The sequence below is a fragment of the Myotis brandtii genome, unplaced genomic scaffold, assembly GCF_000412655.1.
Source record: "Myotis brandtii unplaced genomic scaffold, ASM41265v1 scaffold123, whole genome shotgun sequence".
Taxonomy (NCBI): domain Eukaryota; kingdom Metazoa; phylum Chordata; class Mammalia; order Chiroptera; family Vespertilionidae; genus Myotis; species Myotis brandtii.
This window is the reverse complement of record NW_005354291.1, coordinates 13,851,294-13,860,493: the sequence shown is the minus strand read 5'-3', so window position 1 is coordinate 13,860,493 and position 9,200 is coordinate 13,851,294.

Below are 9,200 nucleotides of genomic sequence, written 5' to 3'. Positions count from 1 at the left end.
CTGGGTTGTGGGCTCCATCCCCAGTGTGGGGCATGCAGGAGCAGCTGATCAATGATTTTATTTCATCATTGATGTTTCTATCTCCCCTCCCTCTCCCTCCCTCACCCTTCCTCAATAAAAATATATTTTAAAAAAATAGAGAAGACAAAAGGCTTTATTTTAGGTGAATATTTTTTATTGAGACACAATTGACACATAACATTACATTAGTTCCAGGTATACAATGTAATGATTCAATTGTATACAATGCAAAATGATCACCATAATAAGCCTAGTTAACATCCATCACCATTCAGAGTTACAAATTTTTGTCTTGTGATGAGAACTTTTAAGATCTACTCTTGCAGCAGCTTTCAAATATACAATACAGTATTATTAGCTATTGTCACCATGCTGTACAGTACATCTCCATCATTTGCTTATTTTTTAACTGGAAGTTTGTAGTTTTTGACCTTGTATGTAAACATAACATCTTGGCTTCATCCTTGTCAATACTTTAAAAATATGCCAAGTTACTATCCATGTGGCTAACTTTTAGTTTCATTTTTCTCACTCATTAGTAATGATTGGTGAAATTTCTAAAAAGAGAAGGAGGAGACAATTCATACATCACATGGATAGGCTGAACATCTCAGGATGCTATGATATCTTGTCCAAATCCCCTGCATGAGAAGAAGCCAATATGGGAGCATGGGAGGGTTGAGAAGAATCTGGGTGTAGCAGCTGCAAAGGCAGCAGAGAGGAATTTCAGGCTGACCAATGATATATTGATACATTGATAAATTTGGTACATTGATATATTGATATGTATCAATATATTATACATCAATATGTAATATATTGATATATTTGATACATTGACTAGATATGTTCTCTGCTTCTTATTCTCTGGACAGAGAGATGAGACATTTCAAGAGAGAAAAAATATGGTTGAATTTCAAGTAAAAGGAATGTTTTTAAAACTACAGCCAATCTTGGGAATAAACTCCAAAAAATGTTACCTCCACCAGTATTATGTCACTTGTCTGCAAAGGTAGAGAAAGGCACCTCGACGGACCATTTCTGCATAAACACATGATGGACAAAGTCTGGAGATGACATTTCCTTTTCCAAGTTCGGGACCCCTAGTCAGAGGGTTATTTACATGTCAGTCGCAGCATGTTGGTCAATGTTCCAGGCTGTCAACTCGGCACCGCCCTGCTCTTCTTTAACAAGTGCCATCAGAGCTCAAGCTACACGGAGCTTTGAAAGGTTAGTCAAAGACCACATTGTGTTCCTCTAGCTGCAGGAGCGGCTGCACTAATTTGGATTGTGACTTGGCTTGTCTTCCCCCCACTCTTCCTGAGGTCTGAGCTGGGTTTGTGTCAATCAGTGGTGTCACATCATTCAGGCCTTGAAGGACGGTGGCCCTCTCCACCCTTGAAGTAGCTTTTAGGATAAATTTTAGTAAGACATTTGGGCAGTGTTCTACAATCCTGCCCAGTCAATAGCAATAACTGCCACCATGGCACCTTTTTGCAGACTGTGGAAGGTCTGCATCATATCCAGTGGTTTAATTTGTACACTAGCTGATGGAAGGAATGTTAGATTTGGAGCTAAAAGGGCTGGCTTGAATCCTGTCTTTCCACTTCTTTTGTGCCTCAGTTTACTTGTCTATAAAAATCAGCATGTTATCTATCATTAAAATAATTCACATGAGATCATTTTATAAACTACAAAAAGGTATAATACAAATTAAGTGCAACCACATCTGAACCAAAGATCAAATCCAATGTAATCAGTGCTGGATGTTCCAGAATACAGGTCATGGTCAGACATTTCAAATTCAAACTTTATTTTTTAAAAATAGAATTATCAAGGATCATTAGACTCAGGGATTACTTTATGATAATGTCTGCAGTGATTAGGTTTCCAATAAGAAATGATAATTAATTGCCAAATAAAATTCTAATAAAAATATGTTTGAGCTATTGAAGCAGATGAACACAAGTAAATAAAGTACAGCTTTACCCTTTTTAGAGAGAATGGCTGGGCCAGGTCATCTCTGTGAGGCAGTCTTACCTGGCAGAGGCCCTCTCGCTCCTTTTTCCTCCTTTATGTGGAACTTACCCCTTTCTCTTGGTTTTAGATGAAGACAGTAGGCCACACACTCCCAAGTGATGATTACTCTTGTGGGTCTCTCTTTTTCTGTTCCTGTTTCACTGACTTTTATTGCCAGATGTTCTGCTTTCATCCCCAACTTTTGTCTCTGCCAAACCAAAAGTGGAATTTCTGAAAGTTCTTATCTCATTAGTAGAGTGTGTCAAGTTCTTATTGTCTGATCCTTTTCTTCTGAACTTCTAATGGCAACTTGGAATATTTTGCTTTCTAAAGAAGAGGTGATAGGGTAGAAGAAGAAAGTATGGAGATATGATAGAGGAAAATAAGAGCCATTTCCCATCTTTAATGAATCAAACGTCTGCTAGCAAGAGTGTTTTGTGAATGACAGAAGGTGTTTTTCATCCCTTAGAGGAAAGGCATATCTGGGAAGGAAGTGGTGTTAGGGGCCAGGATAATTTGTCTCTGACACAATCTGCATTCACATTCTTGCTGGCATGCATTGGTTGGGATGGATGAGGGCAAACTGATGAGCTGAAACCCGGGGAAGTAATTCAAGCAGCCCTCGTGCCATACAAGAGCCATCATGACTTCACTTGGCATATGATGCTATGAAACGTCTCAAGTTTTCTGTTTTCTTTATTTGTTCATTGTAAACATGTAACTTATGACCTTTTGATCCAGGTTTCATTCATGCAGCTTGTGCAGAAAGAGCTTAGCCACCAAATCTGTTAGGTCTCAGACTTAGAAGGACCAAAGTTTTGGCATCCAGATGGCAAGTGGCTCGCTAATGAATACATAAGACTTGCTCAATAGCTGTACAGCTATTTAGTGATACTCCTCTGGGATTACCTAAGCATTCAATCTGTTTTCTTACAATGTGGACAGATATTTCAGTTTTTTTAGAAAATAAAATTTTCTAAGAACAGCAGCATTTGTTCCTTTCTGGTCATAGATGAAAAGGACCAGAGTCTCAGCCTGGGATGGTAGCGTGGGAGTAGGCAAGAGGACTGGAGACTGTAACGAATTTCAGAATCTGCAGCACAGAAAAAGAGAGTGATTTTCCCACACTAGCTAGAGATTTCTCACTCCTGAATCAATTTGGGTAACAATTCCAATATTCTTATTTGAATGGAATATGTTTGCTCTCATTTATACTTTGAGTCAATAACTATGTAGTTCTGATTTTCGTGTTTATTTTTAATTATTGCTCCAGAATACATTCATCATAGCCACTAGTGGTATAAATGACCAACCCTAAGAGAAATGAATTTAAAATCAACTGTGCATGTATGTGTTTATGATTCAAATGCCATGAAAACTGGAAATATGTGCTGCCCCAGGGCAAAACAGCACCAATCAAAAAGGAAACTGGTATTTCTGATGAAAATCAGAAAATAGGCCTCGAATTTTAATAATAATAATAATGGCCATTTTTGAACAAATAAGTTAACAGATCATATTTTTTATTTATAATCTTTGTGGCAACTCAGCAGGAGGCATTATGTTCCCTTTTTTCATAGGATGAAACTGAGGCTGTGAAGGTGGGACAAGTGACCAGTATCACTTAGTTGTTAGTTTCTATTTGATCTCAAAGCCTGTATTCTTTCCACGATACTAACTATATTGCTGGTCTCAAATATTCCCTTTTTGTTTGGCTTCCAAAATTAATCCATATTTGAGAATGAAATATAATTCTCCAGAGTGAAGTAATAGGGAGTAACGGTTATTTGAAAGTGAAGAAAATAGTAAGTTAAATTGGAAAACGCAAATGAGATAGATGCAAATTTTATAGTGACAGGAATTAAAGACAAAAAGCATCCCATTACCTGGGGCTCTCTCTGGATATGGTGCACACATCCAGTGTCCACATTGAAACTGCCAATTCTTTTGATGTCCCTTCCCATTGGGCCACAACTCTTAATCAAAGTCACTTCAAAGACCCCAAACAGATTGATTCACATGTGAATGCTACCCAAACTGGCTTCCAAAGGAGGAGGGATTCTAGTCTTATGTTTCTTTGTACCTACTGTTGCTCATTTACTAGTATTTACTTTGCATGGCCTATGGCTGAACCATGGAAATTGGAAAACAAACTCCTATTCAGCAAGTCATGTCAAAGGTGACTGCAGAGCCAGAGAGTTGACTGTGGGACAGGCATTCTTTCTGATCAGGAGGCCTCTTCTGCAGGACCGCTGTCTCCACAGTTACATACCTGTCCAGGGAAGCCTTTCGTTTATCTTGTCCATGTGGGAAGTCCTAGACGACGCCATCAATCTGGCAGATGAGAGAGATGCCCATTTGACAGCCCAACAATGGTTTGGGTAGGGGGGATGAGACAGAGAGAAAGAAAGGAAATTAGCCAAATCCTGAATAAAGTTCTTTTGAATTGTACCATTATGGCCATAGAGAAGATACAATAGGCACTCAGTTTCGAAACATACTTCTGTCAAACACACAGTTAAGCAAGGATTTTCACTTAAGAGACATAAAATGGGTGCTGTCCAAGGACTCTGAAAAGGGGGACAGGCAAGAACCAGATTCTTGAGTTTTCCTATGGGGTAAACTCAGATCCCCCCAGAACAATGCAGCTGCAGCATGCATCACTGCCCAGCAGTCCTCTATGAGCACCATATTTCTTGCTGGCTATTCTTTTGGCAGAGTCAGGAAAGGGGTGCACAGTGTGTCATATTTGAATGATTTGTGAGTTCTGTAGTTCCCAAACCAGAGTTGCTGGTGAAATTACTAGTCTAGATTGTACTTCTAAAAATGCTAAAATTGGATTCTGTCAAGATATATTCAAACATTGTAAAGTTCTTTTGATGTGAGGCATTCAAGAACTCAAATTGATTTATATGTCTCTGCTGTTTTTTTAACCCGGGAAAAAATACTTTGCATATATATTTCTCTCTCTATGTTTTAAGGTTCAATTGTGAGAATGATGTGAAAGTGCCTTGGAAAATATAACATGCTTTTCGCCTCCACAGCCATCATCATCATCACAGAATTCTTTGAAAGCCTAGCTGAATGCTGTGTCCATGGTGGAAGCCGGGACCCCTTGATGTCACTTGGATTGAAATAAAGATGAAGCTTTTCTTATGGGAAGGTCCTTGACGAAAGGATTTTCTGTCAAACTCACAACACTCCAGCCAGCTGACCTTTAGGGCAAGGTGCAAAGTCCGTCTGTTTACACAGACTTTTACTCCGTGGGGGTTAATTTGAGAAGAATTTCTCAGACATGATATGGAAGAGATGTGTGAATGTTAATGTCTATTTAGTGTTTCTTTTCTGTCTCACATTATACTTTATAAATGTTTAAATGGCTCACAAAAATAGAACATAGTCATTGAAAAATTACAGAATGTTATTTACAAGTCTAAATGAATAAATTATGTTAAATGAAAGGGTAAAATTTTTAAATACATATAGCAAATAAAAATTCAAATACATTGTGACAGGACTAGTGCATTGTATTCTTAAATAATTGTTCTAATCACCATTCAGATCTCAATAAAGTTGAAATAAAAGCAAGTAAAGAGCTAAAAATAAGGAGTATCCATGCAGAACTTCTGTGGAGAGTCCAGTGTCAATTACAGTGATCTCAGGTGTCTTCTGCTGCAGAATATCTCCCTGCCCTCAGAGTAGTGTTATTGCACAAGTCCTCTGCAAGGTCATTTCCATGCACATGGTGTCCTTCGACTTAGATTCCAAACCTCCTGCTAAGACCACAAAATGCTTCACATGATGATCTCATTCACATTAGGATCTAGTTTCTAGAATGTCTTCATTAGCCCATGAGGAAATATTAGCTTTAACATAGTCCCTTGTTATATCATTAGCTTAAAACTTAAGTAAGCAGAGTGACTATACACATTTTCACAGAATTAGTGGAAAATCTAGCCAAGATTTCCCTGATAACTTTCCTGTCTATCAGTCTAATTTTTAATTCACCAAATTACATCAGCACATGAACATGTATCTATGTGTGTCTGTGTATGGGAGAGGGGGAGAGGGTGTGGTTGTGATAAAGTGACTATTGGTATTATAGGTCTTAAAATAGCTCTATTCAACCTCAAGCTTAGTTTTTAATTTGCACTTCTCTCCTCAGTACAACAAAACTGAGCACTCAGCTGCAATTGATATCTGCTAGAATTAGTTTGTTCAGTAATAATTGACAAAAATATAGAATGGGGCAAATATAGGTTTACAGTTGTCTGTATGGAAAATAATACAATAACTAATAAATAATAATACAAGAATAAACTGTGTACTCACAACTGTAAACCTAATTTGCCCCAACCTGTATTTGACATTCGAGGGTATTCCCACGATGCCAATGTAACCTTAAGCACTTGACATGCTTCATTTAAACTTCAGTAGTACTATACGGGGTGGGTGCTATTGTTATCTTCACCTTACAGATAAGGAAACTTAGCCTACGAGCTGAAGTGACTTGTTTGGGGGTCATCTAAACAGCAAGTGGGGATCTGGAACTGACTCCAGAGCCTATCTATTTATCACTGGGCCTGATGCTTTATCAGTGCACCTTGCACCCACTTCACTGGCGAGATGCTCTGTCTGAATTAGTGGAGACCATTCATCAAAGGAACGACTTGGGACATAGCTAGACACAAAGTAATGCCTGACCAAATGTGGGATAACCGAGGAAACATCTGCCCCAAACAAGCCTGTTCAGATGTGCAAAGATCATTTGTTATTTGCACAATAATCATTTGTATACAAATGGAGGTTGATAGAAGCATAAATATGTTGCCCTCCAATGGAACAGGTTGAATAAACTCTTTGAAATTTGGTTAGCAGTAAGAATTTGTCTTTCAAATCTACACCTTTCAGAGGTCTACTCTCTAGGTGAGAATTGTGAGGAGCTCCAGATAGGTGGTTTGGAGAGCAGCGAGGGTTCAGTGTATCTGCATTTTACAGTCTGTATTTGAGTCCTGAATGTGATTATCTCCCACTGCTGAAGTGCTTGTCTCTAAGTGAATCAGACTGGAGCTTCGAATTTGTCTCCCTCAAACCCTTTTGACATTTCACGTGGTAGAATTCAAGCCTACCCCAGCCAGCAACAGGTGCAGCTTGGGGAAGAATACCTTTCCACAGATAACTGGCATGCATCTGTCTGGTGGATTTAATTAGACATAGTACCCATTAACAATTTATGCAGATGTTCACATCAAATCAGCTGAGCTAATTTTCTCACACTCTTCGGTTTGGCCTATTTTTCTCTGTCCCAAGGGCATCTACTCTCACCTTAATCTTATGATGCCTGTATGCAAGCAGTCTTCCTTCTGCTCCTAGAATGCAGAATACTTGATTCACTGTGTGATGTTGAAGAGTTGCACTTGCTATTTAGTTGATGTTTAGCATTTACTATGAAGTACATATTATTTGTGGTTAAGGGCCTTTTCCAGTGGGGAAACAGTGGCTGTGTCTGTCTAGGAGTGGGAGTCTCTGACACGGAGAATGTGCACACTGGTTTCTCCAAGACACATTGGGCAACTCAGTCAAATAATTATAGGAACAATGGCTGCCTTTAACTGTTCTGCAGAAGCACTTTGTGAATTCAAGTGCCTGTGGCCCCAGAAACTAGTGCTTTTTTTCTAAAAAATGCACCTTGTTCTCTAAGGTTGTCCTAGAGTGTGTCTACATAGCTAAATATGCTGGATTAAAAACCAAGCACATCATAACACCGTGGAAAGCTTGAACCAGGAATGAGGAGATTTGAGTGCTGGTCTCATTTTCATCCCTAACTAGCTGGGTAAACTTGACCTCACTTCACCCCTTTCGAGTTTAGGTTATGCATTTATAAAACAATGAGTTAGAAGGTATTATCTTTAAGGTTCTTTAGAATTCAAACGTTCTGTATTTTTTAAAATAACTAAATGACATTGTTTCTCTCTGCCCTACAGGCATGGCTCATGAACACATAATAACATTACAATAACAGATTGGTATTGAACTTTACACAGATCCTTTCATTTCAAGGCTCACAACAGCACTGGCAGGCAGTTGTAGATATTATTTTCATTTTACAAAAATTACCCCCATGAGCAGATTTTAAAATGCCTCTAAGATAATAAAGAGATCTATCAATATTGACACAAGCGGAGAGAAAAGGTCTAAAATACAGTATGTGCCCACTCTGCTTTCCTTTTCTTTCTATCGCCCTGAGCCTCAACTACCTCTGTGAAATGGGTATATCTTACCTCTCCAAAAGAAGAGACCCAGAGCAAATGAGCTCCTCAGATTATTTTTAGATCTAAAATGCATGCCCACGCCCTCATAGTTTCCACTAATCAGGGGTTAATTATTAGAAAGTCAAAGAAAGCTTCTGTTAGAAGGAACATTCATTGACCATCTAGAAATAAGACTATAGATATATTAAAAATATTTGACACAGGCATTTTGGGAAGTTTTAGACTTGATTGATGCTAGGGAGAAAGAGGGGATACCTGATAAGTTACCAATAAGGTAACTTATATCGATTTGAAGCTAACCTAAGACTCTGCCATGAATAGCCTCCATGTTAAATATCATGTAGATATATATTTTAGTTTATTCCTTCCTTTTGCCTGTTTGTTTATGTGCTAGCTTCTCACTTCCATATTCCTATTTTCAAGATGATACAACATTTTCTAATTACTTTTGAGTTTGTGGGTCAGTTTTCTTATGTGTCAAATAAAAGGTCACTCCTAGACCCACCTGATACACCTATTTTCCCATAAATTACCTGGGTGCATGCATGAGAACCAGAATTCACATTTCAAGCCCAGACCTGAAACCAGTGATGGTGTTGACAGATGCAGCATAATACATTAACAGGACAAATGTGTTTTTATTTTGCATGAGTAAATACCTACATTGCACTGAGTCTAGTAAATGGATTCCCAAAGTCCCATGCAAATCACCAGAATCTATATATATTCTACACTAATAAAAGAGAAACATGGTAATTGGCGTACGACCGCTACCCTTTTCATTGGCTAATCAGTGAGTATATGCAAATTAATTGTCAGCCAAGATGGCGGCCGGCAGCCAGGCACTGAAGCGAGCACGAGGCTTGCTTGCTGCAGATTCCAACGTTC